Source organism: Triticum aestivum, chromosome 4A (assembly GCF_018294505.1).
Source record: "Triticum aestivum cultivar Chinese Spring chromosome 4A, IWGSC CS RefSeq v2.1, whole genome shotgun sequence".
In the NCBI taxonomy this organism is placed as follows: Eukaryota; Viridiplantae; Streptophyta; class Magnoliopsida; order Poales; family Poaceae; genus Triticum; species Triticum aestivum.
The window spans coordinates 277,221,854-277,239,446 of NC_057803.1; the positions used below are offsets into that span (position 1 = coordinate 277,221,854).

General features: G+C 42.9%; 1 pseudogene; it reads left to right on the forward strand.

Annotated features, from left to right (window-relative positions):
• The first annotated feature begins 313 nt into the window (after positions 1-313).
• LOC123081972 (cytochrome c biogenesis CcmF C-terminal-like mitochondrial protein) lies at positions 314-2,871 on the forward strand (annotated as a pseudogene).
• The last annotated feature ends 14,722 nt before the right edge of the window (positions 2,872-17,593 follow it).

Consider the following 17,593-nt stretch of genomic DNA (forward strand, 5'->3'; position numbering starts at 1 on the left):
TGAATTTCACTAAAAGAGTCTCATGAGCTCCTGAGGTATTAAAAATACTAGTAGTAGAGACTATGATATAGTAGGGTATCAGAATATAGATCAATTAGTAGATTGTGTCTAACGCATATACATCAAAAAAAAGAATAATAAGATAATAATAAGAATAAGAATTCGAACTTAATAAAAGGAAGGGTTCGAATAGCATGTACTAATATTACCAAAAACTTTGTGAAAATACTTCTACAAGAAGGTTTTATTGAAAACATTTGAAAACCATAGGGAAAGTAACAAATCTTTCTTGGCACGTGCCCCTGCTCCATGTCTTTGAACTAGTCATTAATGGTCGGCAACATAGGTACCCTTTTTAGGTATGCGTTGCGAACACTTTCATTTTTAGCATCTCATCTTCTCTGGAGAAGCTCAAATCGAACGGATAGAGCAGATGGTCCAACTACATAACTTCTTCTTTTTCATTACTTCCATGGTCGTGCCCCGTGGCACGACAGCACCCATACTATTGAAATGGTTTGTCAGTAGAGATGTTCCCACTGGTGCCTCTTCTTCCAATGGTACTATAATTCCTATTCCTATGCCTTGATTCCCTTTTTTGGACTATCTACATTTAAGGAAATTCATATGCTCCATGGACAGAGCAAAAAGTGGAGTGTTAGTCAAAGCAAGCCGCCCTATTCTATTACTAGACAAAATGGAGAGAAGCTCATCTGCTAGAAATGCTTTATTTCATTTCGTTCTCGTTCTTCATTTCCTTATTATTGAATCCATGGGGGAGTTGTCATATTTAGAATCTCTCTGCGGTCTGCTCTGTTTACAATTCTTTCGTACTCTCTTCTCTTTACCACACGATAGGTCAGCGAAGCGTGAGCGGGTGCTCCGAAGTAAAGGCCAAACACTTCGGCCTAAGGGGAATGAGCAACAAAATGACAAGATGAGGTGCCCCGGGCACCCCCATATAGAAAGAAGGGTCGAAGGTTTTGGGCCTGTAGCTTTCCCCGCCCCCCTCATCGAGTGTGCTTGTTTGGGGGGTGTCCCACCAAAAAGCGGGCTTGAAGCTCTCGCCTTACCAATGAGCCGACTGCTGATGGCTGTTGGTCGCGACTACTACAAAAAAGTGAAGATGAATCTTTCTATTTGACATGGAGGAGTGTGCATCTTTATGTTGGGTGTTCTTCTGTCGTGCGACCCGATGGCTTATGTGCGACCTGTGGCCCACGCCTCCTATTCTATTTGTTCAGGGTGGGCGGCGTGAACTCTGATTCGATCCGGGTATTCAATCCTGCCGCTGAGATGCTCAGTTGACTCCTTAACCTTGATAGGAAGATGGCTTATTCCAAAATTCGTGCATAAGGGTAAGGAACTTTGGATGAATTAATGCGAATGGGTGTAAGCCTTGCTGCTCGGAAACACCCAGTGCTGACCACACTGAGAGACACGAAAGTGCAGGTAATGCCAGTTGGCGAAGTGGCGTTAAGCATCCCTAGTGGTACGCAAAGATAGGTCATGATGATATCATCTACGTCCGCACCGCTCCTCGTGGAGTAGATCCCGCATCCAACCAACCCTTTTTTGACCAGGGAATGGGAGAATTCCCACTACCGCTGGCAGGCCAGCCGGGCCGTGAGCGCGGTGGGAACGGGCTTCCCAAAAAGCGAACCCCGTCCTGGGTCAGCATAGAATGGAGGGGGGACGGCCCTAATGTTGTGTTGGCCGGGTTGCGGGCGGATAAAAGCGGACGTGGGGACTCGGGTCGGGGCACATCGTAACTAAGAGAGACATTCCATTTAGGGCGAGACAGAATGCGTGAGTACAAGTGGTCTGGTGTCCGAGCCGATTGGTCAGACGGCGACTACTGCACATATTATATTAGCCGCCTATACCGGAATGGACTGGGATGGAATAGAAAGAACGCGAAGCAACAAACAAGGGATGAGCGCTTTGTTGCCTTGCGCATACGTTTTCTTGCTGGGTTGGTTTGTTTTTGGGGGGTGGGGCAATAAGCTTGCTTCCTCACAAGCTTATCCCCGCCCCCTTTCTTGTCCGTCCCGACCGGTAGCAGTTGGGTCTCCCCATCTCTCCTCAACTTCCCCGGTCTTCGCCCCGAGCTGTATGAGGCAGAAACTTGTCCCACGTACGGTTCGGAGGCCGAGCCCCACCCCTGCAATAATGGTGCGGCTTAGGTCAACTAATATGAATAAGATACAGTTCACTCAACGATTGCCCTTGGGTCCCGAACTCCATATGGGGAAGGAACGTTGTTGTTTGCGAGGTCTCGATCATTTACATGGACCCACTTCTCATTCCATTTATGGGAATTTGATGATTTATAATCCGTCCCCAACGAGTGAAAGGTTCATGTTTGAACATGATGAATCACTTCATGCCAACCTGTTGCCGATAAACTTTCCTGCCTCATATGAGAATGGAAAACTGGAAGATTTTCTGCATCGATGGATGAAGAATCACGAACATAAGAATTTCTGGTTTAGCATGTTCCCAGAAAGAAGATACTTTTTTCCATTCGAGAAACGAGGAGCATGACTGAAGTGGCTATACATACAAATCCATTTACGGATCTATATGCTCCGATTGGAACTGGAAGTTCCAGAACTGGCGGCTGGTATACCACCATAATGAAATTGCCTGTTATTTTTATTATTCGGATAGGATTTCTGTTGGCTTCATCGGCAGGCTCGCATAGTTTGTTACATCAACTCCAAAAGGATAAGTTGCATTGGAATCGAGAAAGTTTCATTCATAATTGCATAAAAGGAGTCAAAATAGTGGCTGCGGCGCATCGAGGGTCAACCTTTGATATCGAATAACCTTTCGAGCCTTCCCCAATGGATCTCTATCCTCCTTTGAAACCAATAGAAGTTCACTAACCATCCCTGTCAAACATAACCCAAGGTAGGATCAAGAGGAGAAGAATAGGACTCTTGCTAGTATCATAACCTCTCGATGGGAAAATGAAACCATTAGATTAGTGGAAAGAAGAAAGAATGGGAAGGAACCAGCCAACTTAGCAAGAGGAAGAAATGATGACCACCTTTTGTATTATCTCGAAAGTTTTCATTGGATCTAGAAGTAATCACAACGTCAGTTTTCGCCGGAGATTTCATCGTAGTTTTTGGAAACTTAAATTGATTAATGAGGTCAAGAGACTCTATAATTCGAATGATATGTGGAGGGAGCGGGGCATCTTACCCGCATCAATCGATACCATGGTGTCACATATACACGAAGGTTATTCTTCATTGCATCCCAAATTGGTATACAAAGCCTATAAATATGGTGGGAAAGGTATGACTATGCAGGAACATTTCACTCTTGAAAGGCAAGATGAGCTTGGGTATTGTTGTGCCAGGCGCCCACTCATCAATGCTGGTGATTGGCCTTGTATGGCTGCCCCATCCCTTTCAGAAAATGTACTACTTTTGAAAGCATTAGCGAATATCTTAATGCAGGAGTTTATGGAGAAGAAACAATCTTCCGCCTAGATTAACTCATTATAATGAAATGGCGAGTTTCTACGAGGAGTTCTGGGATGGTAAAAGGGGTGTAGATAAAATAGTCTGTGTGGATTTGAGTCATAGTAACCACTATGTTTCTACTCCATGTCTATGGAATACATTAAAATTTCTATACAATCTGGGGGTGATTTCTCATATCTTAAAGGAATTTATATCTCTCCCGATATATAATGCCGACACTAAACTCCAAATTCCGCATTCAAATTGCATACCATTGATAGGTGAATTGAGTGACGTGCTCCTACATCTCTTTTTTCAACATCAATTTGATAGGGAGGTCCTGAGCCGGTATGAAGGTGTTCTTTATACAAGATGGGACACCAATGTCCTTCTAGCTTCAAAATGCCATGATTCATATTGCCTTGATTGTCGTCAAATTCTGGACATCTTAAGGTACGTGAATCTAACTGGATTTATTTCAGTGATAGAGCGTGGTGGCGGGGGCATGCATGTGAACCCTGAGAAATCTCAGATATTTCTCAGTGCAGATGGTGATGTTAGTGTCCCTCAACTAGACGAAGGTGAGACTGACTATGATAGTGATTGATTCAGGGAATTGGATAGAATGTTTTTGATAGAGTAACCTATTCATAATAAAGAAGAGTATCCCTCATCTAGGGAAACATACATGTCCTATTTGAGAAGGAATAACAAAGGTTCAAAGAAAGGGAGAGAAGAGATAGATGGATCTGAACCTGGAATCAAAGGGATCTGCGAAAGGGATTTTGAAGAATCTTACGTCTTTGAGAAAAGTAAAAAGATAGGAAAGGGAAGTAATGTAAAACCTGAAAAAGAATATGGCACGGGAGATTTAATAAAGGGAGGAATGAATCGGGCATCAAGTAAACTAAGGCATCAAGGAAAGTAAGACTTGAGGATGGAAGGGAGGAAGGAACCAATAAGCCACCGTCAGTGTACCAGTCATTGGGAATGGTGCCGTGTGTTCGGTCTACCTGCCTTTAGTACGACTCGGATGAAAAGATGTTGACTTTTCTTAAAGGTTAGGCCAAATGATTCTAATCTTGAGGAGCCATTCTATCCTGGCCTAAATGCTGGAGTTTTAGAGTTCACTCTACTTCTTACTGACTTTCGCCGAATATATCCTATGTGCTTAACACATTGATGTCGGCGGCTAAGCTTTCTTCCTAATGGTAAGCCGGGGATTTAATAATCCACTTCACCCATCAAACTTGACCTTGATATAGGTTGCTTTTTGATGACTAGTTAATAGAATAGACGGTATCTATTATTTTCTACCTCCTCTACCTAGATCTCCTTTTCCTAAGGAGGGAGAGAAGACGGTTCTCCGGCACGGAAGACATCTCTCACTCGTACATATATGGATGGGTTTTCTACCTCAGAAAGGGATGAAACTGAGCAGCAGAGATTGCTAAAATAGCAAAGGGGATCCAGATTATTTCAGAACTCCAACTGAATGATGCTATACTCGAATTTGATTCTGCTGCAGCTTGACAAGGACCTGTGAAATGCTGATATCTCGAATCTCTATCTTATTAAAATGGGGTAGCTTTACGGAAGTACTACAAAAAAGTATGGAAAAAAGCATAGTCAGTACTTCTAAATGCGATACATAAGCTGGTTATCCTGACTAACAATCATGCCTTGCTTGGATTTAGGGATTAGGAATTCTTATTGGGAAAGAGATTGGAGTGGCATTCAAGTAGAGTAGATCCAATGGGTCCAAAGTACGCATTCTTGTATCAACTAAAGTAGCTATCTTCGTGAAATAAGTGCTAAGATTCTAGTTCAAAGATAGGAGCATTAAGCTCTAAATCCAGTCAGTCCAGCTGGAAGTTTCACTAACTACTTAGGGAATTAGGCACCAAACCAGAGTTATGATTGGTGTATTCCATTCCTACCGTAATTGAGACTTGCCCTTGCTCGTGGGTGATTCCTTATAGCTTGATCCATGTGATGGCTGTTCTCTGCAATGAACCACAACATGTCCATGGACTTCACAGAGAATTGAGTGAATGCACTAAAAACCAAGAAATGACATAGCGAGAACTGAGCAGCTCGAAAAGCTCGAACTTCGTATACAGAAAGTAGAACTAAAAGCAGATGAGTAGAGATTGAATCGAGCATAGAAATAAGAGAGTTTTTCTTTGCTTAGCACTGTTCGGTTCATCTTTCTTTACAAGTCAATCTATGTATAATTCTATTTCTTGCAGCGCTGAATCCGCTTTTGAAATACAGACCAGGGGGCGGTATTCTTATTCCTTGGCTCGCCACTTATGAAACAAAACTAGATATTTCTTATTATTTTCTTAGGAGCTGAACTCCGCATGCGGTTCGATTAAGGTGCGACAAAACCTTATCCATTAGCCTTGGTGATGCCAGGGATGGAGGGAGTCATTAGTCGCACAAGCTTATTGCTAAAGCCAAGATATGACATAATAGCTTCTAAGTAATGCCATTGTACCCGCTTTCATCATGCCCAACTCAAAAACCATCTATCTCACACTTCTTCTTTTCTTGTTCCTTCGTATGAATAACAAGAATCCTGGTTCGGATGGTTGACCAACATTATGATTGTGTATGTACTAGGGCTTTGGCTCAACACCTGCTGTCTTCCTTGCCCATCCTTTTTGTGGTATCGAAGTTGTTCATTGAGATCCATAGGTTCACGTTACAACCCACCAATATTCGATACCAGAGCGGAAGGTGAAAAAGATAGGACGGGGACCCTTCGGAAGAAGGTATATGCTCGTAGTATCTATAAAATATTCATGGTTGCAAGAGCGAGGTTAGTCACCCTCACCATCACCATCCAATATCGGTACTCGCTTTTTCTACAAGCTTGATTTATGGACTCGACCTTTCATAGGCAGGAAGTTCTGTATACCATCAATGGAGTCAAACCGCTAGAGGGTCACATATATCTAAATACTAGTTCCGATCATACCAGTACTTACTTCTATGGAGATACGAGAAAGGGGGAGAAGATGCGATTATGTATCATAAATACTAAGGCCAGACAGACTAAAAGGGGCTTTTGGATACGAAGAAGGTTTTCACGTCTTGCTTTGGGTGGTATGCGTCCTCACTGTTGCTATTCTGCCCTTTCCCCGTAGTCAACCACCAACGAACGCAAGGAGATCTGGACCTGCATGTAATGTTTTTTTGCCAATACTCTAAAGCAGCTTCCTTACATCAACATGGGATTGCAAAAGGGAGGGAATTGAAAAAGGTGACTCCTCCTTAGTAGGAATAGTAGCTGAGGCTACTTCAACTCATAACGAAGCTATTCCAGCACATATGTCCGGGATGATCTGAGGTCGCTGGTCTCACATGGAAGAGATACGAGCCTCCGCTGGATAAACACCAGAACTAGTACCAGCTTCTTTTGTTTGTAATGAACAAGCAACGGATTGGGGATTGCCAATAGAAAAAGATACAACCAACCAACAGCTTTTGGAAACCAGGATCACCCCCATTGTAAAGAGAACACATCACCCATTTCCATAGGGGCTCACAAAGGTATTATACTTGATGTGCGTAGAGAGGTAATGAAACTCCATTCCTTTTTCTCTATACTCAAGGATCTGTTATAGCTTGCTTTTCCAAGAGTATTGTATTGACCTTATTCCCCAGGAAAGACTTGATGGCATCGCAATGCAAGAAGGTAGAGAAGAATCCCTAGCGAAGATGTGCCGGGAGCGAGAAAGCCTGTCTTCCCCGAGATTATTTATTCCTCTTATTTCTTATGTGAATAAATAAAATCAATCCTCACTTGTATTAACTTCATGAGTGAAGAGATAGAGAAACCCTCAATACCGGCACTGCTCCTATCAAAATCAAATAATTGGATTTGTTTCCCCACTTCCTCCACGGGATTCGTACATCGTATGAGGATTCCTACAATGGTACAACGGATCAATCCATTCAAATCAATGAAACCATTAGGTACGCCCCGGGATCTACTCTATTATTAGATTTTCTAATGCCGAGATCTGATGCGAAAGCAAAGCGAAGGTTGTTATTCAATAGTTGTTGCCGGTAAAGGAACATCGGAATGGGTATCTTTAGCAAAGCAATTTTGATTGGTTGAATCGTATTGAGCTCCGGTCTCTTATAGGGTCTTTCTTTGTCCTGCTTATAGTATCTTTCCTCCAGCCTATCGAAACTCGTGTTTTTATTAACCAACAACACATGCACTTTGTTAGAAATAAAGAAAAGGTTATTCAATCCACTAGTGCAACTGAAGTGAAGGAATTACCTATTCTGAACCTCCACAAGAAAGAGCTCATAACCACTGCTTGTGAACAGTTCTCCTCAACTGAAGGCGCACTACTTTACTATCAGTCTAGTCTCTCGAGGGCACTCTTTTGATCTCGAACAAACTTACTTCTCTGGAAGAGAGATATACAGAAAACCCGATTTCCAGTCCTGTCTTAAGAACCCGACTCCAATGAAAGAAAAAAGAAAAGCAGAATAAAAGAGAACAACAAAAGAGAGATCACTTTTGATGATTGAACAACACTTTTATATCCATATTGGAACTGGACTTGAACCTTCATATCCAGATTTCACTCCACTTTCACTTTCATATCAGGAACATCGACTTGCACTTTCAATAGTGAATTATTCACTTTCCGGAATTGGCTCATATTCACATAGGCCAAGAAAGATGAATAAGACCTTGAACTCCCTATTTCACGTATAATCGAGAGACTCATAATATCAGTGCCTTGGGTAAATCCCTACCAAAGGGAGAAGATTACCAAACTTTTTTTTGTCTTCTTCGCTTCCTAAAAGATTTAGGGAACAGGCTGGCTTTCATGTTGATAAGTTCTCTTTGTCACATACATCCATCACTTTCGTCTTTCTTGGCTTACTTAGGTGATCTAATTAATGGGCAAGGCCCACTCAAAGCAATTCAGTCCGGAGCTCTTTCTTCTAAATGCGGATTCAATAGCACCGGTGACGAAAGCAAAGGATATTCAATCCACTTATCGTCTTGTGGGCCTGCTTCTTTCCGTTCTTTCTCTTCTTTTGCAGAGGTGTGTGTTGCGCCACACATACAAATCATTTTTTTAGCCAAAGGGCGACTTTACCACTCGCTTCTGGTTCCAATGGATATGGGTTAGATGGATGGAGTCTTCCTTATTGAAGTGGGCAAGGCAAGCAGCTCCTCTTGAATAGGCTGATCGGTGATACATGATATTGGAATGACAGCTTGACGACTCAGCCCTCTTCTCATCTCAAAGCTCGACCTCTGCCACAACTACTGCTTCCCTAGCCAAGCCATACTTCTCATTCTTTGCTTGAATCCATAAAAAAACAAATTCCTTCGAGTTTCCTTGCATGGGTTGATTGACTTTGAAGTCCATATATAGATTCTCGCAGTTCATCTCAACTTGACCAACCATTGAGAATGGAACAAATAGGGGAGATTGAATTCTTCTATATTGTCTTTCAACCCTTTCTCTTTCCTTGGCTTTGCCTTCCACCTTCAGCTAAGCACCTAACCCATGGGACGGGACCTTCGGTCTAGCCTTTGTTCGGGTATGGGACCGACCTGGGATTCTTCCATCCGAGTGAGTATCTCCCTTATGATTTGGTTTGAGTACGGCACCGACCTTCTCTTTTGTTTGAATAAGCATTTCCTTTGTTTACTTCTAGAAGGACTCGAAGTGAGACCAGAGAGAGAAGAGTTTTCCCACAAACCATAGCGACTAGCTAGTCTAAAAAAAGAGTTATTTTTAAGTAGCGGGGTTGGGAAAGTAAGGAAAGTCAAGCCCGATGATTCTGTGGGAAGGGACAAATTTTGAATTCCTTTTTCCTTCCTTTTTACGCCACCTCCTCCCAATCCTTGAAGATATGAAACAATATTTTATTAAGACTAAGTGAAGGTTGGTATGGCCCAATCCCATCATTTAAATGAGAGTGGATCGAGGGAATGGAATCTAGACTATAGATTGAACTAGAAAAAAAATGCAATATATTCATTTAAATGACATATATCCAGCAGGAATTGCCCCTTGCGGGAATGCGTATCGTTGCTGCATCGCCATCGTACTCCTGACTTGCTTTTCCGAATCAAGGTTTCTTAGTGGTTTGCTTCTCGGTCTACCCAATCAAGGTTAAACCTCGCTCTATCAACCATTGCTTTAAATAGTATCATGTCATTTCATCTTTCATTGATACCATCATTACAACCGAGGGCCTACAATCCATGGAAATCCCTATTCCGATCACTGGGAAAGAAGAGCAAGTAAGTAATGAATGAATGAATTTAGATGGTATATAAACATCTCCCCATGAAGGGAAGGTGCTATAGTATCTAACTAAGAAAAAAGTAGGTTGTGAAATGATAGGAAATATGCCATGCAGAAAATCAAGGAAATATTTCCTGGATTTTCAGATGACCCGGCTTATCTTTGCAGTTATCCTTATTTAGCAGAATCTAGTGAGTGTTCCATTAAAAGGAAAGAGAGCTATTCCTTGTAGGATTGATCCAGGCAACCCAACCTAAGTCACCTATTGCGCCTAACCTAAGTATAGTGCCAGTGGTCGGCGAGGAGAAGTTCATTCCTGTAAAGAAGAGAGGGGATCCTATTTCCTTTCTCCCTTTCCCAGTATGGCAACCTTATCTTCGAGCATGAAAGTTGGTATCAGAATAAAACAATCCAATCCATACTTGTGGAGTGCTCAGTTCAGTTCCAGATTTATCTCAAGCCTAAACCGGAAAAGGAAACCTATTACCCGGGGTCCCCCCTTTCGGCTATCTCATCTGCTGTTCCTCGACTCTCAAGAAGGTAAGATCATCAATCAATAGTAGGTTGCTGCTCTGTGCAGTTAAAGATGGGATCCAACCTATTATGTTTGCTTGTTTCCTATAATCTGTGCTCGATTCCATATTTCTATATCCTTCGATTCCCGGGACAGATCTGATCTCCTTTATACTTATCTCAACAACGAGCAAAGTCGAGATGTTGATGAGAAAGGGGCTTTTCTCAAGGCCAAAGACTGCTCTTTGAAGGCTACTATGCATCCTTACAAATACAAGATTGGTTTTTTTGGGTATAGCAGGACTTGAACCTGCGACCATTAGGTTAAAACCCAATGCTCTACCAACTGAGCTATACACCCGATTTTACAAGAAGGCTTGGTGCGGAAAAGAAAAGAGGGCGACCTGGCCTGTTTTATTCTTACCATATCACAAGGGTGCGAATCTATATGGTATAGTACTATGGAGTAAGTCTAGGAGTCCTTTCCACTCATTGAGGATTCTATCTAAAAAGAAGGTCAACGGGGGAGACTACAGTAGCTCGAACTCAGACTATCTACGAAAAAGGTAAAGTCGTCTTTCCTAGGGTTCAACCTAAAGGAGCTGTGTTCTATGGTTTGACGTTGTGGACGTCCAGCACTCTTCTAAACAAAGAAAGAGGGGCTTCGCGCTACCTCCTACTCCTATAGAAGATAGATTGGCGCGAACTTCCGATCGATTCCTTATTCATTGTTGCCGACCCTTACATCACCATAAAGAGAATCAAGATATCCCAAGAACCCAGCTAGGGATGAATGACTAGTGCTCAAGAACAAGCAAGGGATGAGCGCACGGGAGCGGCGTTTCTTGTTGCTTTATTATCACATTAGATAAGCGGAACCTCCAAGCTCAGACATCTCGAACTCAGAAACTACCCTTCTATCCCACCCTGCTCCTCCGACATCGGAAGCAGAACTACGTGACCGAAGGAGATAGACAGGAAGGGAAGATGGTCATACAAAGGCCGAATAAAGCTCTCTTGAAGATGCATCTGAATAGACCTAGAGTCACTCAGTACATACGAACCCTTGAAAAAATAAGAATTGAGAAGTATGAAATGTGGGCATCATAACAAAAAAAGAAAAAGACTGAACCAATAAGACTAATGTCTACTTATTTATACCTTTGAGAGGTCCACTTAGACTATTATGATTTTCTCTTTATCTATGTAGGTTATATAAGATTCAATTCAATCTAACAAGCGGATTGGACTACCTTCGGCTACTACAAGATATTTAGAAACCTAAGAAGCTGAGCCTACTTTACGCACTTAAGGCAGCAACAGATGATGAAGAAATGGGCGGTAGATGATAATGAGAAAGGGCGCCCCTTGGCATTTCCTGTGGGGGGAGTCTGATTGATCCAATCATGATGAATGATGTCAACCCCCTCTTTTGCGCCTAACTTGACTCTGATTCTCCAACTATGAGAGTTGATCCAGGGGCTTGTTTGGCTACAAAATGGAATTTATGAAAGCCCCCGTCTTTCCGACTCAATGTATTGCCCTTCGGGACCAGGATCTGACGAGGAAGTGAGAGAGGGGACACCAAACATAGGTGCGTACCATTGCCTCAATCCAATGGACTATGTCATACAGGGAGGAACCCTTAGAGGTTGGGACAGAAAGAAAGCAAGTTTTGCTTCTGCTTCCTTCGAGCTACCAAAGTCTTTCATCAGGTGTGGGTCAAGTTCCCTCATTATTGCTTTACTTTCCCTTTGGGGCACGAAAAGATGGACTAGAAATTAAGTAAGGGGGTGGACAACCCCTATTTCTGGCTTACCTTCAATGAGTGAGTGCTATTCCCATTCCTTACTTTGATCTGGCCCTATTCCCCGACCAGTTTGCTTGCTCACTAGAAGAGTCAAGCGAGAGCAGCTAGTTTAGAAGAAAAAGGACATCCGGGGCTATTTGGCCTCACTTGTCGGAGACTGAACTACCGCTCGCTTACTTGCTGATCAAGGAGGTCATTTCCACTTACTCTAAGCATAGAAGGTGTAATATACTCTTTCCCAAAACTTCTCATACCAGAACAACCCACTGAAATGCAAATAGGGATCAGAAATGTGGTCAATATCACGAAGAATAATGAAAGACCATCTATACCCATACAAATGGATGTTTTCATAAGGAAGCCATCGAAGGCTTTCCACAAATTGAGATTTGGCCGCAGAAGGATCGAATTGTATTTAAGGAACAGGGGATACAAAAAAGTAATAAGAGAAACACATAGACCAATCAATCGTACCGGTCTTATTGAAGAATTTGGAATAGGCAGAAATCTACTCCTATTGCCAGTCAATACGGATGCGTTAAATACTGGAAATATAGAGTTTATCTCAACCTAACCTATGCAAGCACTTATCCCCTTGCCTTGGATTAGGCACTACAACTATATGTGACTTAGAATCTGACCAGTAACTATATCTTATGAAAACTAAGCACTAGCTATAGACATAACTATATAGTCCCGAGTAAGTGGCGCGGAGCGGATTGCAATAAAACAATAGAGAGTTAGCTACATATATTGAAGTTGAATCTATGCTCTTTGGAAGGCAAAAATCTATCCAAGATAGTAAGTACTCGGTCGTATACTCCTGTAGCTCCTTGATTCCTTATGCAAGTTAGAGCCTTATGAAAGAGGGAAGACTGCTTATTAATAGGCAACTTTTCTTTAGACATAAAAAAGACTGCTATTTGAGGGAATGCAGCATGGGCCCTATAACTTGCTTTTCTATTTCCAACCAAATCTAGAAGAGCAACGCGTCTATCCTGAGTTTTCGTGTCTAGCTTGCTTGCTCACTTCCTATAACGGCAATCAAAGAAAATCTCGTTCTGATCCTATACCCTAACTAAGTAGTAAAGAGAAGATTAGGATGAGTAAGCCCTGACTTCAAGTCTATGTATAGCAACTAGCTATATTACTACTTATTAGTCATACTTTATCTCAATGGACCTATTTCCGCCTATTTAGAATAATAATAAATTCTTCTATAATTACTGGCATATTACTCCCATCAGTGAGAATTGTATACGTAGGAGAGAACCTTGCACAAAAAGGGCTTTGCTTTATGGTATAGATTAGGAATTGGAATAAGTAAGGCTAACTAAAATAGAGAAGAGAGTCTACAGTCATTCTATCTCAACACTGAAGAATAAGACATCTATCCTTACTCTTGCATTAAATAGAATAATATTAAAGGGAGGGGAGTATATAGAATATAAGGCAGCCCTCAAGCAAACCCATAATAAGGCTAATGAAAGTGAAGGTGAATTTAAAACAAATAAGGTACACTCTTCATCCTTACAACACATCTTTACTATGACTAAAAAGTGCCGGAAGGAGAAAGTCAAAGAAGGACTCGAAACTTGCCGATAATGAATATAAAGATGAAAGATTGAATGCTTTATTAGAGATAGATTTTGACTTGGGCTTTAACAAAGCCATTCTTCGCCTTTCTTCGCTAGTTCGTTTAAGTACATAGGTTATGGGAATACACCATTTTATCTTTTGCTTAGGCTTGAAACACTTATTTTCTTATTATCTTTTTTATTTTCTTTCACCCTAGGCAATCCTTTGCTTGCTGACATAAACTTTCAACATAGGTCATGTTGTTTTTAGGAGTTTTACCTCTTCTTACTTCTTGACATCAGAAAGACAAGCGCTTACCTCCTTCCTAGCAACCTACATATCTGTCTGCTCAAAGCACATTCGGAGTATAGTTGACTATTCCTCCTTTACGTATCTCAGCCAAAGCCTACTTTATTCTCTACAAGGTAGGTAGTTAAGGAATTAAGTAACTAATTTAGACTGATTGGTGGTAGGTTCTAATGAAAGCTTATGGATTCAGCACTTTGCTATAAGAAAGAAATAAGGTTGTCCGACAAAACTAGAGTTTTAAGTAAACAAGAGATTGATTGCGTGGTAGGAAAGAAAGGAAACTACCAAGTGAGGGGTTGTTTGCTTATTATATACTTATTCACTTCCTGTCACTGAAGTACTAGTTTTTTAGTTAGTAGTGTGCAATACTATTTAAGAAATGCATGCAATCTGAGACGTCAGAAAACGTATACTTGAGTCAAACTACACTAGAATAGTAAGTGAAAAACTACACTGAATTATAAAGGTCTTTTCCTTGAATGAATAGGTTTTTTGCATCAAGAGGATGTGAGGAAATAAGTAACATAGTTAATGAGGAGGGGGTATGCATCTTATCATCTTCTATTTGAGAATAATAAATGATCGAGAAAGGCTGCACATGAATCTTACTCTAGAAATGCCTATGGAATGTCCATCATCGAGAAGAAGTCGATTCGCTGAAGCATAAAAGAGAAGGAAGAAGAGATCTTATTAGTTTAGTTAACCCTTTGGCCAACTCATAGCATCTCAAGAATGCACTCTTCTCAAGCGAATCCAAATAGGTGTTGGTTTGTCGACTCAGCAGTCGCCTTAGGAGCACGGATCTTGTAGAGCCGGTGCTTTAGGACGCATCAAGTCCTTTTACCTTTCAGAAGCTCTCTTTCTAAGTTATGTTTTTTTATTGTTGTCAATTTCCATTCATTTAGTACGAGATCGATTCATACTTCACGGTGCTTACACCTCTCGCCTATCGAAGTTCTTTTCAAAAACCTCGTACAAGAACTTGTATAGAGAAGGATTTCCTGTGGCACAACAGTTCTTCCGTACCAACTTAGCTGCCCGGCGCTACTATTGGCATAATAGCCGGTACACCATAGGTTGACCTAGCCCAGTCCTATCGTACTAGGGCTGGCTCCTCGCAGTTCTCCCTTTAACACCAACGGTAGATAGGAACCAAACTGTCTCACGACGTTCTAAACCCAACTCACGTACCACTTTCATCGGTGAACAACTGAACCCTTGGGACCTTCTTCAACCCTAGGATGTGATGAGTCGACATCGAGGTGCCAAACAACTCCGTCGATAAGAGCTCTTGGGATTCATTAGCCTGTTATCCCCGGCGTACCTTTGATCCTTTGAGCGAGAGCCCTTCCACACGGGACTCCCGGATCACTTTGGCCGACTTTCGTCTCTGTTCAACCAGTCGGTCTCACAGTCAGTCAGGCTTATACCATTATGCTCACGAGAAGAATCAATGCTTGAGACTACCTTCGCACACATCTGTTACTCTTTAGGAGGCATCCGCCCCAGATAAACTACCCACCTCGCAGTGTCCCCCCCGAATGATCGGTGCGGCGGTTAGGCATCCTTAGATGAAAGAGTGGTCTTTCAGGATTGGTCATTGTGTGTCACCACCTCCCACCTATCCTACACATTCGATCAAGGTTGTCATTGCGAAGCTATAGTCAAGGTGCACAGGGTCTTACCGTCTAGCCGTTGGTACTCCGCATCTTCACGAAGAATTCAATTTCACCGGGTCCATGTCAGAGATAGTAGGGCAGTCGTTACACCATTCGTGCAGGGTGCTACTTATGCGACAAGGAGTTTCGCTACCTTAGGACAGTTAGAGTTACTGCCGCCGTTTACCGAGGCTCCATTCAAAGCTTATCACACTTCTCCTTCTGACCTTCTAGCACCGGGCAGGTGTCAGACTCTATACATCATGTTACCACTTAGCAGAGTCCTCTGTTTTTAATAAAAAGTTGCTACCCCCTAGTATGTGCCGCTTTCCTAATCAAAAGATAGGAGAGCACCCCTTCTCCCGAAGTTACGGGGTCATTTTGCTGAGTTCCTTCAACATGGTTCTGTCGACGTGACCTAGTATACTCTACTTGTTCACCTGTATCGGTTTGGGGTATGGTCAGTTCACTGGGAGGATCGCCCTCCCAATTTGAAGTTTTTCTTGAAAGTTCCAACTATCGTTGACTATAAAAACAGTGGCGACCGACTATTAAGATCCTCGCAACTATGGCAGGGCTGTACGCTCTACTCTCTCGCGACCTCCACTCTAATCAAAATACTAAAGGCCCCTACGGAAGATGAAAAATGCGAGGACTGAAATGAGAAAGGAAGGAGTTCGGCAAGACGACTTCGGTTCACACGTGAAAGAGCTTCGAAAGGTGTCAGCAGGTGCGCGGAGCCCAAGCCGGCATGTTCGCCCGCTGGGCCGAGTGTTCGCCCACTTCTTTTTCTTTGCCTTTAGAGAGAAATCCGTGTCTGCCCCAGCAAGAAAACATATGCGCGTGTACGGAAGCGCAACGGATTTCCCTCTCATCCCTTGCTTCAAAACTACAGGTTTTAGCCATCCATTTGTTGGTCGCCAAAGACGAGAGCTTCGCCTTTGGAAGCACCAGTAGCGTAGGGTGACCGGGCCATCCGAGCCCCTCTGAATTAGTTGACGGCTTTGCTGACTCGACGGTGAATATTAAGGAAAGGAGAGAGAGGGGAAGAGGGGGCAGCCCTCGGTCCGATCGTCCAACTCGCTCCGATGATCCAGGCATGGTTCAGTAGTCAAAGCAACTTCGTCACTTTCGTGTACCCATCGGACGGCAGTCCTTTCGGCGGTTCCTTAGGGACCGACTCACTCTGCGTAGATTGACTGAACGCAGAAAGCCTTCCATTGGTAGGCGATCGTGTTTTTCACAGGATTTCTCGTTACTCATGTTAGCAATCTCACTTCTGATATCTCTAGGTCTTGTCACAAAAACCTTCCCCGATTGACAGAACGTCCCGCTACTGACACTTGAAAAAGCTGCTTTCAAGGTCTCGTTGCTTCGGTGAATGTGACGCCCCGAGACCGATGTGCCAGGTGTCTTCTAGTTTTTTGCTATTGTTGCCATGTCATTTGCTTGCGTGTTGCATCTTATCATGTCATCATGTGCATTGCATCATCATGTTTAAAAACTTGCATCTGTCCCGGCCTCCTCGTTCCGTCCGTTGTCCGTTCTAAGCCCAACAACACTTGCACGCGCCCGCGGCACCTCCGAAATATTATTCTATATGTGGCCGGAAAATGTTCTCGGATTGGGTTGAAAGTTGGCGTGCGGTCTTATTATAGTGTAGATAGACCGCCTGTCAAGTTTCATCGCATTCGGAGTTCGTTTGATAGCCCAACCGTTAAACTATAGCGGCAGTATAGCCGGTCTAACATCGGACGTTTTCAGTCTCCGGAAACAGTCACCGGGCCTCCCTCTCTTCTCTTCTCTCAGCTCGAGACCGTCTACACAGCTCACTACCTACCGCCAGGTTCAACCTGACCTCTCTCGTCAGCCCGCGGCCCTCCTTGCGCGCTTGTCCTAAAATTGTCCCGAACCCGACCCGGGGAGTCATCACCGTTGGGTCCG